Source organism: Bufo gargarizans, chromosome 8 (assembly GCF_014858855.1).
Source record: "Bufo gargarizans isolate SCDJY-AF-19 chromosome 8, ASM1485885v1, whole genome shotgun sequence".
In the NCBI taxonomy this organism is placed as follows: domain Eukaryota; kingdom Metazoa; phylum Chordata; class Amphibia; order Anura; family Bufonidae; genus Bufo; species Bufo gargarizans.
The window spans coordinates 50855474-50875945 of record NC_058087.1 but is presented as its reverse complement, the minus strand read 5'-3'; the positions used below and the strand labels follow the sequence as shown (position 1 = coordinate 50875945).

Genomic DNA, 20472 nt, shown 5'->3' with positions numbered 1-20472 from the left:
CTCCTCCTCCACTTCCACCTCTGAATTATCATCTTGCAGCACCAGTCAGCAGGGGCGTAACTATCAGGGAAGCAGGGGAAGCAGTTGCTTCGGGGCCCTGAGCTTAGAAGGGGCCCGGGAGCAGTAGCAGGGGTGTCAGCAGGGCAGGGTTGCATGTACTATGATGTAATCTTCTGGCCTCACAGGCAGCAGGCAGCGTATAGTGGAGGGCCGCACTGACGATAACAGCAGCTCTTGTCAGCAGCTGCTACCTTAAAAAAATCTCCCTGGAGCTTCCTTAAGAACTCCCCCCCCCCTTTTGCTCCTCTTCACTTACGGTCATATTAGGGCAGGGCAGTAGTGCTCTTTGCTCTGCTGTCAGCGTCGGGACACAGTGAGGGGGCTGCACTGCTCTCTGAGGAGGAGACACCCAGCCATGTGCTCGGGGGGTTAGAAACTCTTCTGGATCCTCCACAGCCTGACAAATCCATCTAGCCTGCCTAAAAGGCAAGTGTATGTGAAAGGTGTGTGTGTGATCATCTATCTCCTATCTATTATACTGTATATATATATAACAGAACCTAGTTTTCTCACCAGTGAAGGCATTTGGTGGAAATTTCAATGCATATGTGAAATGAGAAATAGGCCTAAGACTATATACTGAATGTCTGTGTGTATTTATACAGTCAGCCCCATACTGAGGAGGCATAGGGGAAATACACTGCCCAGTGGATGCTATTCCTGTACTTGCTTGAAATTGGTTATGCTATTTTATTCTGTGTATTCAAGTAAGCAAGAGTTCACATCTCCATTTCATTTTCGGTTCTTCTGATCCGTCAGAAGAACAGAAAAAAGGATCCTGTAAACAAATGGATCCTGTTGCATCCGTTATGCACATTTGGCATCCGTTTGAGCCATTTCTACCTGAGATCCGTTTTTTAGACAGAAAGAAAACTCCTGTACGCAGTACTTTTTTCTGTCTGATAGAACAGATCTCAGAAATGGCTCAAACGGATGCCAAATGTGCATAACGGATGCAACAGGATCCATTTGACACATCAGAAGAACGGAAATGTAAATTCTCCCTATTTATATTTGTTTTGAGTACTTTTTTTTGCATTTTTCTTGTAATTATGGTAACAGACCTTTTTATTGGCATTGTATAGTGTGTATAGCTGTAATATTGTGAAAGGCAGGAGCGTACCTATAGTGGAGACAGGGGACGCAGCTACTGCGGGGCCTGAACTCAAAAGGGGCCCACCTAAGATGAGGACTAAATTGTAAAAGGACCCCCACAATAGTATTATATACAGTGACATGATATGCAGTATATGTGTGGGAAACGGACAAAGTCACAGCCGGGCCTGGTCTGAGTGAATGTTTTTGACTAGCTGCAGGACTGGGGCTTGCATGGGGGGGGGGGGTGGTTTGAAGAAGTTGCCCGTGAGGGGGGGGGGGGGGGGGGGCCCCATTCAATAATTTGGTGTGGGGCCCAGTCAGTTCTAGTTACGCCACTGCCAGTCAGCCATCATCAGTAGCTGGAAGCAGTGTAGCACTGCAGTGGGGAAGCGGCAACAGGCCGTGCTTAAACTGATCTGCTTAGGTTACAAACAGCACACCACTGCAGAGCTGTGGCAGGGGATAAGGGACCAGACTGAACTCTGGCTCTCGCCACTCAACCTACAACCAGCCATGGCTTTGTCTGATAATGGCCGTAACTTGGTGGCGGCTTTGGAGCTCGGCAAGCTCACACACATACCATGTCTAGCCCACGTGTTCAACCTAGTGGTTCAGCGGTTTCTAAAACCTACCCCAATTTGCCTGAACCAACGGTGAAGCAGCAATTGCCAGCTCACAGACTGTTGTGCAATGTGAGCACGCCCTGGAACTCCACATTCCACAAGTTGGCCAGGCTTTGTGAGCAGCAGAGGGCAGTAGTGGAATACCAGCTGCACCATGGCCGTCGCCTTTCCAGTCAGCTTCCGCTCTTCACAAGCGACGAGTAGGCATTGATTTCCGACCTCTCTGAGGGTTTACGCAACTTTGAGGAATAAACACAGATGGTGAGCGGCGAAAACTCTATTATCAGCGTAACCATCCCACTTCTGTGTCTACTCAAACGCTCACTGCTCACAATTAAGGTGGACACTTTGCATGTGGAAGAGGTGGAAATGGGGGAAGAGAGTACACAGGGTGATAGCCAGTGATAGTTTTCTCAGCCCGAATTGGATGATGAGGAGGAGGAGGAGCAGGAGACAGTAGTACCCATGGAAGTTTTATTCCATCTGTTCAGCAAGGATGGGTAGAAGAGGGTGAGGAGATTGAGAGTCATCCTCCCGATGAGGACAGCGAAGTCTTGTCTGTTGGGACTCTGGCACACATGGCTGACTTTGTTAGGCTGCCTTTCCCGTGACCCTCGCGTTGTTGTCACAACCAGACAGCTGAGAAGCTCTGACAGAGGCCTTTCAGAACCTCCTCCTTGAGTTTTCTTTGTTGTGGTATTCAGTTCCTCATCTCGTTAGCCTCTCTCAGCTGTCATGTAGTTGGACTGATTGCTTCCCTTTAAATTCCTCCCCATAATGCTTTACTGGGCGGCTTATACTTCTTCCTGGAGTGTGTGTGCATGCTGATCCTGTTTCCCAGTCTGCTACAAAGTTAAGTGCTGTACATTTATCTGTTATTTTCTGTTTGCTGGATCCCAGGTGACCCTGACTCCCTCCGTGTCTGGTGTAGGGAGCCGGTGGTCGTGTCCCCTCACTATTGTAGGGTGTTCAGGGGTTATATAGTCGAGGTACGTGGATATGCAACCATCCATCTTTGGGATCTTTGCATAGGCTGAGCAGCCAGGGAAAGTGCTAGGTCTTGTGCAGGGGTCTCCCTTTTGGTTCCTTAGCTTTGGATCCAGTGAGTCATATATGCATGTTGCTTTGTCTTGTTTCCTGTACACCGTCCGTGACAGTTGTATGCATTTTGGCCAACACCGATTACTGGTTGTTCACCCTTCTCAATCCCCGCTACATACAGAACTTCTCATCTCTCATTCCTGTGGTGGAGAGGACGAGCAAAATGGTGCAATACCAAAAGGTCCTTGTGGAAAAATTGCTCCAAAAATTTTAAGCTGACATAGTTCCTGGAGACAAGGGGAGCACATAGCAGTTCCAACAGAGGCAGGGCAACACTCTCCAAGGCCTGGGACAGTTTTATGACACCCCGCCAGCACCCTCAACCTGATGCGTGGCCTAGTGTCACAAGGAGGGAGACATTATGGAAGATGGTGAAGGAGTACGTAGCAGACTGTGTCAGCGTCCTTAGTGATCCCTGTGTGCCTTAAAACGATTGGGTGTCCAAGCTGGACAAGTGGCATGAACTGACGCTGTATACCTTGGAGGTGCTGGCCTGCCTCGCCGCCAGTGTTTTGTCAGAGCGTGTATTTAGTGCTGCTGGGGGCATAATAACTGATAAGCGCATCCGCCTTTCAACTGAAAATGCTGACCAGTTGACTCTTTTAAAAATGAACAAGGCCTGGATTGCCCCTGAATTCTCTACTCCACCAGAGGAAAGCGGCTGAACATAAAGGCACTCTAAATGTGGCTTTTATGGTGTATTGAATACACTGTATTCCCATGCAACCCTTCCACCACTACAAAGGTTAAGTGGTTCAATCTCCCTTTTCTCGTCCTCCTCCTCCATCATATCAACATGCTTATTAGGCTGCCCTCGTTCCTAATGTTTTAGAGGGTCAGCTCAGCAGCGGGCCCTCACCCATAATGTTTTAGAGGGTCACCAGCAGGCCCTCAACCATAATGTTTTACAGGGTCAGCTCAGCAGCATACCCTCACCCTTAAATTTTTAGAGGGTCAGCTCGGCAGCAGGCCCTCGCCCCCACAAAATCTTTTAGATGGTCAGATCAGCAGCAGGCCCTCGCCACTAATGTTTTATAGGGTCACCAACAGGCCATCAATAATAATTTTTCAAGGGTGTGTATGATGCCCTCCTTTATGTGTAATAAAGAGTGTATTGGAGTGCCGGTTCCTTGTAATTTTTGGCAGCACCTTCCCTTAGTGGATAGGTTTTATGAGTGTAGGAGTCCCACTACCTGAACAATTGTACCACAATGTGAATGAGGCCCTTCTTTATGTGATATACAGGTTGTATCTGAGTGCCTCTTCTTTGTAATTTTTGGCATTACTTGCGCTTTATATACAAGTAAATATACAGGGAAGAATGTTTCCTAACAATTTTTACTCTAAAATCGATTTTATCTTTGGTTTGGTGCGTATTACTACTTGGACAACATCTTTCCCAGCAGCGACTTGGGAGTCCAAGATGCATCCAGACATCCTCCCCATGCTGTTCCTGAACCATTTCAGTGGTGTTTCCATCAATTTCTGACCTTTTCCTATGAACCAGACACCCTCCCCTCTTCAGAGCAGGGGGTGCCTGGTTTAATGCTCGGGTTCTCCTATTAACTTCTATTGTGTTTGGGTGCTCGGTAGATTAATTTCAACGGCATGTAGTGCAAAAAAGGAACCTGTAAATAGAAGAAGATAAAATGGGATAACCCTTTTAAAGGGGTTGTCCGGTTTCCAACATTGATGAACTCAGGATGGGTCATCAGTATCAGATCAGTGGGGGTCTGACTCCCGGCACCCCTGGTGATCAGCTGTTTGAAGAGACCACAGCAGTTGTGCAAACGCTGCGTTATCTTTACTATTAACCTTATCGGACATTGCAGAGACGAGCAGGTGTAATTACAACTCCTCCGTCCCATTCACCTGCAATGCAATGTTGATGTCTAGCAGGTAAACAGTAATACGAGCGCTGCTTTCTGTTCAAACAACTTATCCGCAGGGGAGCAGGAGTCGGACCTCCGCCGATCTGATATTGAGGACCTATCATCAGGTCATATCTGTCCTTAATACTTTCTCTCCTATTATGATCTTGATTTTGGCTTCAAAAACTGCATCGAAAAGCCTGAACGTGTGGCAGCAGCCAGTATTTCATTGTTAGGCCCTATTCACATGACCGTATGGCCGGCGTGCCTGTGTTACAGACTGCAAACAGTAGGTCTGCAAAACACAGCACCGACCGTGTGACCTCTGCATTGCAGTGCGTACCCTTTGACTTGAATGGGTCCATGATCTGCAATGTAGGGTAAAAGATAGGACATGTTATATCTTTTTTTGGTGCGGAGGTACAGGCGTGTGTTTCCGTAGGCTTCAGTGCCTGTGCCTCCGCTCTGCAAAAGATAGGACATGTCCTATCCTTTGTTGTATGTTGCCGATCGCGGACCCATTCAAGTCCAAGGGTCCGCACCGCGATGCAGAGTTCACATATAGAGATGAGCGAATTTATGAAAAGTTTGATTCGGCTTATTCGCCGAATTTTACAAAATAATTAGCTTCTTGACTAATAACTTTGTCAAAAAGCGCATTTTTTTTGTAAGTAGCAGGTGTAATGACAGGGAGCAGCGATAGTGCGGCCCCCCGTCATTGTACCCCGCAGATGCTGCGTTCATACATGATCGCGGCATCTGAGTGTAAAAACACGGTGAAATGAACATTAAAAAAATATATATTATATCGAACTTACAGCTTCCATTTTTTCGCGATGGGCCGGCCGGCGCCATCTTGCTTGAAGCTCTGGAATGAAATCTCACGCGACACAAGATTACGTTATCACGCCGGCTGGTGTGGTGACGTCATACGTCACCACGCACGAGATTTCATCCAAAATCTTCAATCAAGATTTCAGGTTAAATAGATTCGCTGACACGAAGCATAAGGAAATTCGACTTCAAGGTGAATCGAATTTATCCGGAAATTTGTATAAATTCGGGATTCGATTCGCTCATCTCTATTCACATAGCCGGTACCCATGTTTTGCAGACCCACTGTTTGCAATCCTCAACATGGTCAGAGCGGCCATATGGTCGTGTGAATGGAGCCTTATTCACATGTAGAAAGAAATTCAGTGACAAAAAGTAAATGAACAAGTTTCAAATAGTCTCAAATATATATATATAATTTCCAAGTCTGTCCAAGTTTAGAAAGGACATTTATGTAAAATAGTACATTATTACCTATCTACAGGGAGCCCGACTGACCATGAGACGAACTTCTGTGTTCCCATTTGAATAGAGCAATGGCTGCTCCATTCATTTTTTAGAAGGACTGACAGAGTACATTGCATGCCTACCAGCTTCAGTCCCATAGAGAATGAATGCAGCAACAGCAGACATTTGAGGCCATCACTCCATTCAAATGGGGGCATGGAACCTCCATTCTAGTGATTGGCAGGGGCCTCATCAATGAGTACCCCAAACATCAAAACATTTATCACCTATCCTGTGGATAGGTGATATTTTGTTGTAGTGACACACTCCAGTTTAGTAGAGAACATCATTTGAAGACATCATGGTGTACTTGATCATCATCCAGCCTTGGCAGGTTCATCTGGTCCCTACAGTGGTGAGGCTAATAAATCTAGGAAGCTGAATATTGCCTGATGTAGCTAATGATGTACATGGACTTATTATAGTTTGGTCCTTTCACTTCACCCTTTGGATTGGAGTGGCCAGTGTATTGCCAGCTGTAGAAACAGTGGTGGGGGATAATCAATTAGAATGCACTAGACAGTACACAACAGCCATGAGAGATATGCACTGTCTCCACTGTATACCAAACAGAAGCAAGACCATTCTAAAGCTGACAGTACACTGTAGATAACTGTGGCCAACAACCATCCCTCCTGTCCACCCCCCATACACATGTCCAAGCGAGCATGTGTTCTGGATACCTCTAGCAGCAGCAGTAAATGATTGGACATGTTGAAGTCCCCCCCCCCCCCTATCTGCTTTTGGGGAAAGTCGTATTACGTTCTTACACATCAGTTCCAGCAAAATCGGTGGATTCAGATAATATTAATGGGGTGATGGGCTTCACTCCAGCAAATGGCACTTATCATATAGACAAAGTTAACACAAGGCTCTTACTAATATTGTCCATATTGCCTCCTTTGCTGGCTTCATTCATTTTTCCATCACAATATACACGGCTTGCATCCAGGGGTCATGTCTAACGCTGCAGTGCAGATATGGGGTAGGCGGGACGGGAGCTGCTGGTGTGCACTCCCATGGTCCCAGCCATCAGAGGCTGACGTATTTTCCTATAGTGTGCAAGCACGGCCACCGCTGCTGGATTGAAGGGTGGTTGTAACCCCTGGATATGAGCAGAGTATAATGTGATGGAAACATGAATCCAGCCAGCAAAGGAGGCAATATAGACAATTACAATATATTAGTAAGTGCCATTTGCTGAAGTGAGACAGCCCCTTTAATGTAATGTGTATAGCCTACTTTAGTCACATAAAAAAATATTTAACAGTGGCCATAGACATGTTCCTCAAATGTTTGCTATATTTATAATGCAAAAAGGGTTTGAAGAAATCCAGCTCCACTTTGATAAAGGAATGTAAATTTATTTTGCTTGGATTTCTTCAAACCCTTTTTGCATACAATTACCCGTTGCCTGACTCGGGTTATCCGTGCTCACAGCTGAAGGAGGGGCAGGTGAGAGCTGCTGAACTTTCTTTTTCTTGCTATATTTATAATGATTTTACCACTCTAAATGCTGAAAATCATAATTTATAAACTTGTGCTCTGCAGATCGCTGTGACCTCACTGTCATTAGACAGCTGCCGTCACAGTGAAGATCCTGGCAACCAGCTGATGTGGTTTCTGGGCATCTGATCGCTGTGACAGGCTGTCCCTGCGAAGAAAAGCCGACGGGGGAGCTCAGCTAAGATCCTTGATGTGAGCTCAACCTTTGCTGGCAGCAAGGATCCTGCTATCTGTGAATTACCCGCTTCCTGCCCTGACTGTGGCAGGAAGGGGTTAATTCCCTCTTTTTTTCATTAAATATATTTAAAAAGTAGTAAAATGTCAAATATATATAGATATAGTTACTTTTAGCAATAGTCCCCTTTTTCTTTTATATTTATTAGTTTTAGCAATAGTATAGCGGATTTTGTATGTGTAAAATATATAAATGTACACATTTTTGTCCATATATTTAGTATAGAAAACACATACATATTTTTTCCTTTATAAAAAAAAAATATTTCAGAAAAGCCAAAAGCTTAAAAGGTCTAAATTTCCCCACATTTACCTTGGGGGTAAACATTAAAAAATAGTCACTTTGAAGGCGTTTCTAATGTTTTGGCACTGTACTACATCTGTTCTGGCAGTATGGTGCCAAAAAAACAGCAATAGAAAAATGCACTCCAGTTCTGCAAAGTCTTGTGGTGGTCCTAGCCAGCAGATAAATTACACAAGTACTATCCATACAATAATAGTCTTAGAAATGTTTTGTCTTAAAATCTTTTATAACAAAAATAAAATAGATAAGAAAGGAAAAATATGCAAATTTTTCCTAAAGTTTTTTCTTCAATGTTTTTTTTAAATATTATATCCGTCACCTAACGGCACAAAAGAAAAGTCAAATGTGTCCTGGAAAAAAATATATCAAACATATGTAGGATGGCTCAGAAATTAAATAGTTATTTGCAGTTATATAGCCCCCCTCTCTCCTTTGGCACCCCTCAAGTCTATGCCCTGGGTATTCTGACAATTTCCAAACTGTACACCACCTTCTGTAATACTGCGATTAGGTAAGCATTCCTACAATCACAATGGTGCTGCCATAACCTGTAGAATAGATCTGATTAGTTATTATTAGGCCTCATGCACACGACAGTTTTTTTTCACGGCCCGCAAAAACGGGGTCCGTGGGTCCGTGATCCGTGACCGTTTTTTCGTCCGTGGGTCTTCCCTGATTTTTGGAGGATCCACGGACATGAAAAAAAAGTCGTTTTGGCGTCCGCCTGGCCGTGCGGAGCCAAACGGATCCGTCCTGAATTACAATGCAAGTCAATAAGGACGGATCCGTTTGACGTTGACACAATATGGTGCCATTTCAAACGGATCCGTCCCCATTGACTTTCAATGTAAAGTCTGGAGTTCTTTTATACCATCGGATTGGAGTTTTCTCCAATCCGATGGTATATTTTAACTTGAAGCGTCCCCATCACCATGGGAACGCCTCTATGTTAGAATATACTGTCGGATATGAGCTACATCGTGAAAATCAGATCCGACAGTATATTCTAACACAGAGGCGTTCCCATGGTGATGGGGACGCTTCAGGTTAGAATATACTGAAAAACTGTGTACATGACTGCCCCCTGCTGCCTGGCAGGTGCTGCCAGGCAGCAGGGGGCAGACCCCCCCCCCCCTGTTTTTAACTCATTGGTGGCCAGTGCTGCCGCCCCCCCCCTCCCTCCCCTGTGCGGCCGCCCCCCCCCCTCCCTCCCCTGTAGTAAACTCGTTGGTGTCCAGTGGGCCCCCCCTCCCTCCCCTGTAGTTAACTCGTTGGTGGCCAGTGGGCCCCCCTCCGTCCGCTATAGATAACTCATTGGTGTCCAGTGGGCCCCCCCTCCGTCCGCTGTAGATAACTCATTGGTGTCCAGTGGGCCCCCCCTCCCTCCGCTGTAGATAACTCGTTGGTGGCCAGTGGGCCCTCTCCCCTCCCTCCCCCTCCTAATTAAAATCGCCCCCCTATCATTGGTGGCAGTGGTGAGTACCGATCGGAGTCCCAGTGTAATCGCTGGGGCTCCGATCGGTAACCATGGCAACCGGGACGCTACTGCAGTCCCGGTTGCCATGGTAGCTTAGCAATTTGTAGAAGCTTCATACTTACCTGAAGAGCTGCGATGTCTGTGACCGGCCGAGAGCTCCTCCTACTGGTAAGTGAAAGGTCTGTGCGGCGCATTGCTTATAGCACAGACCTGTCACTTACCAGTAGGAGGAGCTCCCGGCCGGTCACAGACATCGCTGCTCTTCAGGTAAGTATAAAGCTTCTACAAATTGCTAAGCTACCATGGCAACCGGGACTGCAGTAGCGTCCCGGTTGCCATGGTTACCGATCGGAGCCCCAGCGATTACACTGGGACTCCGATCGGTACTCACCACTGCCACCAATGATAGGGGGGCGATTTTAATTAGGAGGGGGTGGGAGGGGAGAGGGCCCACTGGCCACCAATGAGTTATCTATAGCGGACGGAGGGGGGGCCCACTGGACACCAATGAGTTATCTATAGCGGACGGAGGGGGGGCCCACTGGACACCAATGAGTTATCTATAGCGGACGGAGGGGGGGCCCACTGGACACCAATGAGTTATCTATAGCGGACGGAGGGGGGGCCCACTGGACACCAATTAGTTAACTACAGGGGAGGGAGGGGGGGCTGGCTACCAAGAAGTTAACTACAGGGGAGGGAGGGGGGGGGGGGGCGGCCGCACTGGCCACAAATGAGTTAAAAACAGGGGGGGGGGGGTCTGCCCCCTGCTGCCTGGCAGCACCTGCCAGGCAGCAGGGGGCAGTCATGTACACAGTTTTTCAGTATATTCTAACCTGAAGCGTCCCCATCACCATGGGAACGCCTCTGTGTTAGAATATACTGTCGGATCTGAGTTTTCGCGAAGTGAAAACTCACCTCTGAAAAAGCTTTTATGCAGACGGATCTTCGGATCCGTCTGTATGTAAGCAACCTACGGCCACGGATCACGGCCACGGATGCCAATCTTGTGTGCATCCGTGTTCTTTCACGGACCCATTGACTTGAATGGGTCCGTGAACCGTTGTCCGTCAAAAAAATAGGACAGGTCATATTTTTTTGACGGACAGGATACACGGATCACGGCCTCGGCTGCAAAACGGTGCATTTTCCGATTTTTCCACGGACCCATTGAAAGTCAATGGGTCCGCGAAAAAAAACGGAAAACGGCACAACGGCCACGGATGCACACAACGGTCGTGTGCATGAGGCCTTAGTCATAGTCTGTGCAGACCTGGTTTCTGTATCTGGAATGAGGAACAGTTCACTATTTTCGGCATTCACAAGCCTGATCATGCTTCTGCGATAAGCTGTAATTAAGTCCTAAAAAGGCATCTACTAATAAATGTCTGTCTATAATAAGCAGATGGAAAACAAGATTCCGATCTGTAATACATAAAATGATCGATTGCGGTTTTGGGTGAAGGATCACGTTATACATGCTTAACATTACCCATCAGTCTGTGCACCTGGATATTCCGTATAATTTACCTCTTTTTGCATGTTGTGTCCAGCAGAGATTAAGCTGCTTAGTTCAAGGTCAGGGGTAGATTTGGGGAGACATGTTGAGGAATTCCAGATACAGGAAGCACAGATTTTATCTCTTGACTATGTTTATACAGGTTGAATACAAGTCATTTCATCTTGCTTCTTCTCTTCATTGGCGTTCATTGGCCTGAGGGATAATCTTGGGTGTTCCTTAGAACTATTATCCATCTTTGCTTTACTCCTCAGCACCCTGTCTGACCCAAATAGGTGTAAATGATCTGACCTTCAGATGACACCATTAACTTCTGAACATAAGACTCTTAGCCTCTTCGGATAACGGTTTGAAGGAAAGCTGGACATTACAATAAGAAGATGTGCTATATGTTGTGTGTTCGCTACTAGCAACCTCTAGAAATCTCTGTCTGTTGATATAGAAATTCTGTACCAAAAGGAAATTACTGTAGTCAATTGCATTTTTAAGTTTTAAAAAGTTGATATTGAGATCTTGCCAAACTTTTTTACTTAGTTTAGCATAACATAGCGGTTGCCATAAATTCAGCCATCCATTATCACCCACACTTTGCATTACATTAGCCAAAAACTTTATAACCTGAAATAGCACTATTTTTTTAAATCTAAATATGGCCAAAATTCTGGGCTAATTCATTTGTTAAAGGGGTTATGCCATGAATAATGTAAAAAATAAAATAAAATATATTATATAGTACATGACAATCTCAGAATCAGCCCTGCACCTCACATGGATCCAGCGATATCTACTTTCATTGCTCTGCTAGATTTAGCAGCTCAAGGGGAATATCAGTTCTGCTGCAGCTCAGGGAGTGTGTCCTTTCTGCTGAAGATCTCTGCCTATCACAGCTCAGGAGACGATTGAAGGATGAAACTGACCAAGTGAGACCATCTTAGTGAGCAGGACAAATACAGATACATTTTATTAGGGGAGGATTGGGAACTCAAAGTGGCCCTGGAAAAAAAGATTAAAAGTGGCCCCATGTTATAGGCAGGGCCATATGTGACTGATATCAGCCGCTCCTCTTATAATGCTCCAGTACTGATATAACCTCCAGAGACATTACATCACATGTGACTGATATCAGCCTGTGGGGATAAACAATAAAAGTCATCTTTTCTCCTGGGTGTTTATTCACAGCCTGTTAGCAATTCAGCCTCATTAAGTCCATAGGCGGCCTGTTCGCCTTTAGAGGACCTGGCTCAAACCTCAAATGCCAGCACAGCCCTCAGTTCACAGCACACAGACTCCTGAGCTCCACTGTCAGAGGGAGGTAAAATCCACCACACCTGGCAGTGATGGCTGGTTTTTATGGCAAAACCCAGCCTGGAACATGGGGAGCAGTCACCCACCGAGCACTTTGACTACTCCCATTAAGAGCCGTCCTGGATCAGCTATGACAGCCATGCTAAATCTCAAGGTGTCAGTTAGCTGCTGCTGACACATAAACCGGCTCTTACTTCACTGAGGCCAGGAACCTCGGTGACACATACCTTCCATCCACGATGATTACAGGTACCTTCTTACACAGCTGCTCCTCTTATAATGCTCCAGCACTGATATAACCTCCAGAGACATTATATCATATGTGACTGATATCAGCCACTCCTCTTATAACGCTCCAGCGCTAATATAACCTCCAGATACATTACATCATATGCAGTGTTGGACTGGGGTACCTAGGGCCCACCAGTAAAATGTATTATGGGGGTCCACAGTACGGATACATTCAAATATAATAAATAATCGAACATGTTTTTTATATGCAAAAAAATGTATTTTTTATGAGCATAGACTGGTTGAGGAGCTGTACATTGAATATATGTATATAGTGCAGTAAGTCTAATGTGTTATGTGCCACTTGTGCAGGGGGTGGGAGACTAGGGGCCCACCTTGCTCAGAGGCCCACCCTGTATCCATGTGGGCCAGTCCAAGCCTGATCATATGTGACTGATATTAGCCACTCCTCTTATAACGCTCCAGCTCTGATATAACCTCCAGAGGGCAGGGAGAGATGTCAGAAGGTGAGTTGGTTGGTGGGCAGGGATCTGTGATGGGGCAGGAGAACAGGGTGAAACTAGAGTTGCAGGGGCTCTGTGAGGTCAGGTGGGCACAGAATTGCACTTGAACACACGTGATAGGCAGCACTTTCAGGACTGACTTAACTTGCCCCCTACAGTAACTTACCCCCCTGCTACTGTGTGTAAGAGGGTTGCTCAGACTCTCTGCCGGCCAGTTCTCATCTTTTACTGCAGCCACTGCTGGACTCGGAGGTGTCCCCGTCCCCTCCTCACACTGCAGAGAGGAGGGGGAGCTGCCTTCTCTTGGGGTCAGTAAACTTGAATATGGGCCGCCCGTGGGGGCAGCTGTGAGTGGCCCCTACTTTGCCTGTTTTTAGCAGGGTCCCTGAGAGCGCTCAGTATCAGTAGTACTGCCCTGATGGTGACCCTGCTGCGCTGATACACACTTGTATGATAATGATAGTCTGGACCTGCAGCCTGCGTAATCTAACTGCCCCGCTGCACTTCTCATTATCATTGTGAGAGCGCAGCAGGGTCAGAAGCTTGTGAAGTCACATCGCGCAGGCTGCAGGTCCATACTATTATTATCATACAAGTGTGTGTCGACACAGCAGGGCCGCTGCCCTGTGATGTGTATCGGTGCTGGGCCAGGGGCAGGCAATAAAGTTGGGAACAGTGAGGCAGGGCGCACCAGCCCACTGCATAGTAAAAGGCTATCGGCCCACCCTGCATTTTATTAAATAATTCAAGGCAATGCTAAATTATTAATTAATAATAATTAATCAGTAGAGATCTTTGAACCTAAAAATTACATGATAAAAGGGGGAAATTCAGTTTAAGGGATATGATTTTTCATAGTGGGAGTCGACAGCAGATCTATGCGTCTGTATAAGCATACAGTGGTATACGATTGCAGTGTATTGTATTTTCTTATCATCTAAATTGAACAAAATGAGGTCTGAGCCTTACTGATATTGACCTCCTGTTTTTTGTGCCCAGACGTTTTGTCTTTTCTTTATTTGCTGTACCACATACTTTATCTTTGTTGCCAAATTTTTAGAGCAGCTTTTGTTTGTCTCTCATTGTGGTGAGATATTCCATAAGACTGACAACAAACAGCACTCTCAGGGAATGTGTCATCAGAAAATGACCTAATGCTTAAATCACATGTTTATGTTTAACATACTTTTAGAGAATGTCTGATGGTTATTTTTTTTTTTTCCATGTCACTATCTATATTTAAGTGAAAAATCTGCAATATAGGTGGCTCACTTCCAGTAATAGAATGGTAGCTGTGCTCAATCCGGGGAAGCTAACCCAAAAAGCTTCAAGTTAGTGGAAATAGAAAATGGAATGATTGGACGGCACTCGCAGCAGTTGGGATATAACAGTATAGTTTATTTAGATTGTAAGGATATGGGGATCTTAAAAAGAGTCAATTGGTTATTGACTATATTAGATGGTAGTTGACAAATTGATCTGGCTTGTCTGTGTGGTTTAAATAAAATTTGTGGTGTGTGTATTATTTAACGTTATTAATTATAGGTGACTGAATTTATAAATAAATAAATATTTTGTGCTAGTTTCTACAAACCGGATTCCAAAAAAGTTGGGACACTATACAAATCGTGAATAAAAACTGAATGCAATGATGTGGAGGTGCCAACTTCTAATATTTTATTCAGAATAGAACATAAATCACGGAACAAAATTTTAAACTGAGAAAATGTACCATTTTAAGGGAAAAATATGTTGAATCAGAATTTCATGGTGTCAACAAATCCCCAAAAAGTTGGGACAAGGCCATTTTCACCACTGTGTGGCATCTCCCCTTCTTCTTACAACACTCAACAGACGTCTGGGGACCGAGGAGACCAGTTTCTCAAGTTTAGAAATAGGAATGCTCTCCCATTCTTGTCTAATACAGGTCTCTAACTGTTCAATCGTCTTGGGCCTTCTATGTTGCACCTTCCTCTTTATGATGCGCCAAATGTTCTCTATAGGTGAAAGATCTGGACTGCAGACTGGCCATTTCAGTACCCGGATCCTTCTCCTACGCAGCCATGATGTTGTGATTGATGCAGAATGTGGTCTGGCATTACCTTGTTGAAAAATGCAGGGTCTTCCCTGAAAGAGATGACGTCTGGATGGGAGCAGATGTTGTTCTAGAACCTGAATATATTTTTCTGCATTGATGGTGCCTTTCCAGACATGCAAGCTGCCCATGCCACACGCACTCATGCAACCCCATACCATCAGAGATGCAGGCTTCTGAACTGAGCGTTGATAACAACTTGGGTTGTCCTTGTCCTCTTTGGTCCGGATGACATGGCGTCCCAGATTTCCCAAAAGAACTTCCAATCGTGACTCGTCTGACCACAGAACAGTCTTCCATTTTGCCACACTCCATTTTAAATGATCCCTGGCCCAGTGAAAATGCCTGAGCTTGTGGATCTTGCTTAGAAATGGCTTCTTCTTTGCACTGTAGAGTTTCAGCTGGCAACGGCGGATGACACGGTGGATTGTGTTCACTGACAATGGCTTCTGGAAGTATTCCTGAGCCCATTCTGTGATTTCCTTTACAGTAGCATTCCTGTTTGTGGTGCAGTGTCGTTTAAGGGCCCGGAGATCACGGGCATCCAGTATGGTTTTACGGCCTTGACCCTTACGCACAGAGATTGTTCCAGATTCTCAGAATCTTCGGATCATGTTATGCACAGTTGATGATGATAGATGCAAAGTCTTTGCAATTTTTCGCTGGGTAACACCTTTCTGATATTGCTCCACTATCTTTCTGCGCAACATTGTGGGAATTGGTGATCCTCTACCCATCTTGGCTTCTGAGAGACACTGCCACTCTGAGAAGCTCTTTTTATACCCAATCATGTTGCCAATTGACCTAATAAGTGTTAATTGGTCTTCCAGCTCTTCATTATGCTCAAATTTACTTTTTCCAGCCTCTTATTGCTACTTGTCCCAACTTTTTGGGGATTTGTTGACACCGTGAAAATTTGAATCAACGTATTTTTCCTTTAAAATGATACATTTACTCAGATTAAACGTTTGATCTGTCATCTACGTTCTATTACAAATAAAATATTGACATTTGCCATCTCCACATCATTGCATTCAGTTTTTATTCACAATTTGTTTAGTGTCCCAACTTTTTTGGAATCCGGTTTGTATATAAGTATCTTAAACGAGGTTTGATGTCCATATACATATATAAACAATTAATCAATGAAGTGTCAAAACATATTTAGTGTCTATCTGTTTTTTGTTTTTTTTTTATTAAAAAAATTCTTATTGTCCACAAACAAGTTCATATACTCCAGAAAAAGTCCATAAAATATTCAGATCCTTGTTAAAGGATTTAAAGTGTACTTATTCCAATTACAGGGCCTTGAAAGAGTCCTGTATTGTTATTTTTCGTCACTACCTCCCACTACCTCGGGAGTGGGTAATTTGCGCGCCTGCTGCCTTCCTTGGATGTGGTAGCCGATGTGGTATTACCATCTAATATAGTCAATAACCAATTTACTCTTTTTAAGATCCCCATATCCTTACAATCTAAATAAACTGTACTGTTATATCCCAACTGCTGCGAGTGCCGTCCAATAATTCCATTTACTATCTATATTTAGACTAAAACTATAAAATCATGCATTTTTCACGCTGGCCACTAAGCCTAATAATTGGCGCCACTTCTTGGTCTGTACAGATTACTTTACTGCAGTTATCTAATCCTGCCTGCATTGATATCACCTCTATGTAGAGATAAGGTAGGAACCATCATTCACAATAGGTCATTGTCAAATGTATCTATTCTTTCCTTGTACAATGACCTCTGCCTAGAAAACTGTACCATGGAAGTCAATGAGGTCCCTCCTGACCATTGTGTCTATGGCCCATGAGGCTGCCATAAAGCAATTTCTATAATACTTTCTAAATGTTGCTAAGAACAGCTCAGGCAAGATGGGCGCCCCCATAATCATGTACAGGAAATAAATAAATCTGTAATCAGAAAATAAAAAGAAGTTAACCATCAGCTGTTTCAGACTAGTTCTAGCAGGGCTGCAGTTACAAGCTCCATTTACTGGACAATAGATACAGCCATGTAGTTCCAGTGCCGAAGCTGGAGCTACTCTGAAACAGCTGATCAGTAGTGATGTGGGGAGTCAGGTCCCTGATGATTAGATTCTATAGATTACATTAGATTACATTAGATTCTATAGATTACATATATTACATTTCTGGATCGCAGGTTCCAGCTATGTATTTCTTTCAATTGTGTGGTACACCCCATGCACTTAAAAGCACTACAGTTAATGGCTGGTTGCTGACTCTATTTAGTTAAGATGGTGGACAATTTTATGTGCCTTGTGCCTTCTGTACTTTCTCACAGACTGTAAGCTCTCGTGAGCAGGGTCCTCACTCATATTTTTTTTTATTGTTGATTGATTTCTTACTGTGCCATATTAAGAAATAAATCTTATTATTATTATTATTATTTGAGACTTTTTGTCTCCCTTTAGGAATTTTTCTATACTAATCTTAAAGTGGCTTTCCAGAACTATAAAACTGATGTCCTATGCTTAGCTTGGTGGGAGTCTCTCAGCACCCGTAGAGCGTTGTTTACACCGCTCCGCACAGATCTTTACTCTTAGTACCAGAGGTGCCTGGCACTACAGCTCAATTGCATTTACTTGATTAAGACAAAAATGTAGCAAATTGTAATACAAGACACATCCACCACTAGAAGTACCTAGCAAACAATAAGAGGGTATGTTAGTTACCCTTCAAACAGCTTACCCTCTAGGATGCCAAGCTTCATACCCCCACCAATCTAATATTGATGGACTATCCTACTGAATCTGAAAAACTTCTTAGTTTAGGTGCCAGTGGCTGTTGCAGACAGCTGGTCTGTGGGGGGTGTTGGACCCCTACCAATCTGAGATTGATAACCTACAGACCCCCCAGGTGTCCCTCTTTTGGGGGGACAGTCCCTATTTTTGACCCAAGTCCCTCTGTCCCTCTTTTCTCCTTAAATGCATTTACAATATTGATCCATAACGTGTTTGTCTGGTTCCTACTACATTAGACCCTACCTTGTATATTATTTCATGAAATTTAGATTTTCGAAATTTCCGTAATTAGATAATTTTTGCACTATTGTGAGCTAATGAAATTATTCAAGTGCGTAATTATGCAGGAAAAATACATTTTCACGCAATGCACCATAAGTGTCCATCTTTGACCATCCAAAAAGTTGGGAGGTATGAACCTATCCTAAGCAAAACCCTTTTAACCAGCGGTCACCTGCCATGATTATTGATGGGTTGAGCAGCCATATTTCTTGTGCCAAAAGGAATAAAAAATTAGAGACCAAAGGGGGACTTGGGAAGCGTCAGAACAGGAGTAGCTGGCGATTGGTGAGGTATTTGACTTTTTACACAACTTTGAGCTTTTTTTTTAACATCTTCTACTGGATGTTCCACACCTTAGTTTCTGTCTGTTACAGAAGGGGAAAATAGCTTGTGAGCCATTTAGGGCAGGGACTGAGGATAAGTCATTATCACAGTAAATGCTCTGAAATATATTACAACTAAATAGGAGACATGTTTTGAAGGTTCTCACCACACTTCAGATACTATTAAATGAAGCCTTTCAAAATATTTTTTGCTTCTCAAGACTGAAAAGGTTGAGCTTGTGTATGAAAGGTCAGACCTGGAGCAGAGCTTGTGCCTGGTTTTCAATCATGTCTATTACTAGAAACACTTAGGGGGAGAAATTCAGCATTTTAAAAGTGTAGAGGCAGAGATTATACAAATTAAGGTTTCATGCACATGACTGTATCCTCAAATTGCAGATCCACAAAATATGGATGCAGTCAGTGTGCTGTCCGCATTTTTTGGGCAGACCCATTGACTTCAAAGGGTCCATAGTCCGCGTTTTGCAGACATATTCTGTCTTTGCAAAACGGACATTCGGATGTGGAAAGCACACGGATGATCTATGTGCTTACCGCATTCCTATGTCTGTTCCACAAAAGGATAGAACATGTTCTATACCTGGCTGCAAAATGCAGACCACAGACCATTTGAAGCCAATGGGTCTACAAAAAATGTGGATGCAACACGAACGATGTATGTATTTTGCGGATTCATCTGACAGCTAGTAAATGTTTATGGCCACGTTAATGAAGACCATACACATTAGATAGCTATTGAACAATTGATAGGCCAACAGCTACCTCTTCAGACCCCACATTTAAATGCACAAGCATGCATGTGTTCTCAATAGGTAGAGTGGACTAAACCACTGCCATACTCCTCTGGTGTAGGTTTATCTCAGGAGAACAAAAGGATCGGTCATTAGTGATGGACATACATAGGCCGGGCGTTCAAGATCAAATGTTCGCGAACCGCGCGTTCACGGCGGGCCCCATTCACTTTAATGGCAGGCAAACCTGAAAAACCTTCAGGTCATATTTGCAGCCAGCAAACACTTACTAGAAGTACACAAATAGTTCCACAACATGGACAGTGCCATACCAGAGGGGGGTCATTGGCAAAAATATGTATTTTAATCAGGGGACATTTTTATGCGTCTTAAAGGGAAACTCTCAAAAATGTGCCCTGCTGGAGCCTAGGAAAATTTTAGTTCCTATCGGTTTGATGTATACAAATGTGCAGCACTCCACATTTTTGTATCCTGCAGAGTCCATTAAAAAAATGCATACGTTAACGTAAATGTTTTTTCTACCATGGAACTGTATGGTGAACGGACGCCACTGTATGGCACCAGTCTGAGGCATCTGTTAATGCATACATTTTTGGTATGCATTAAATGGATGGCAAAAATAGGATGTGAACCCTAGTGTCAGAATAAGCACCAGTGCACAGAGGAGCAGCGTGGTGGAGAGGGGAGGCCGCCATGTACTGACAGGGGTGAGGACTGTGTTTTGCCAAGGATAATTTTCTACTGGGAAATACAGGGCACAGTGTAATACACTAGAATCTATATAATATAAAGATATTAGCCCTAGCCACGAATAATAATGCAATTAGGTGGTCATTTATTATATAGAAATACGTCTATGTTAGGCGTATTTCTGACACAGATTGTGGCGCAAAGGTCCTTAGCACCGCAATCTAAATATTTTTCCCGCTCATGCCAGATCTAAAAAAGGATGGTGTGGGCAGGGAAAGGGATACAGTTATGGCCATCCAGTTATTGAATACCACCGCCATACTTTGACCGGATAACACCCATGTA

General features: G+C 44.2%; 1 protein-coding gene across 2 annotated transcripts in view; it reads left to right on the top strand.

Moving 5' to 3' along the window:
* Positions 1-332: 332 nt before the first annotated feature.
* The window catches only part of IQCA1 (IQ motif containing with AAA domain 1), a 292578-nt gene continuing 272438 nt past the window's right edge, over positions 333-20472 (top strand). Inside the window, exon 1 of one of the 2 annotated variants that reach the window (XM_044303985.1) lies at positions 333-486. The gene's annotated coding sequence lies outside the window, so the exon portion shown is untranslated. Of the gene's footprint in view, positions 504-20472 lie in introns of both variants that reach the window. The other variant, XM_044303984.1, reaches the window with a different exon arrangement.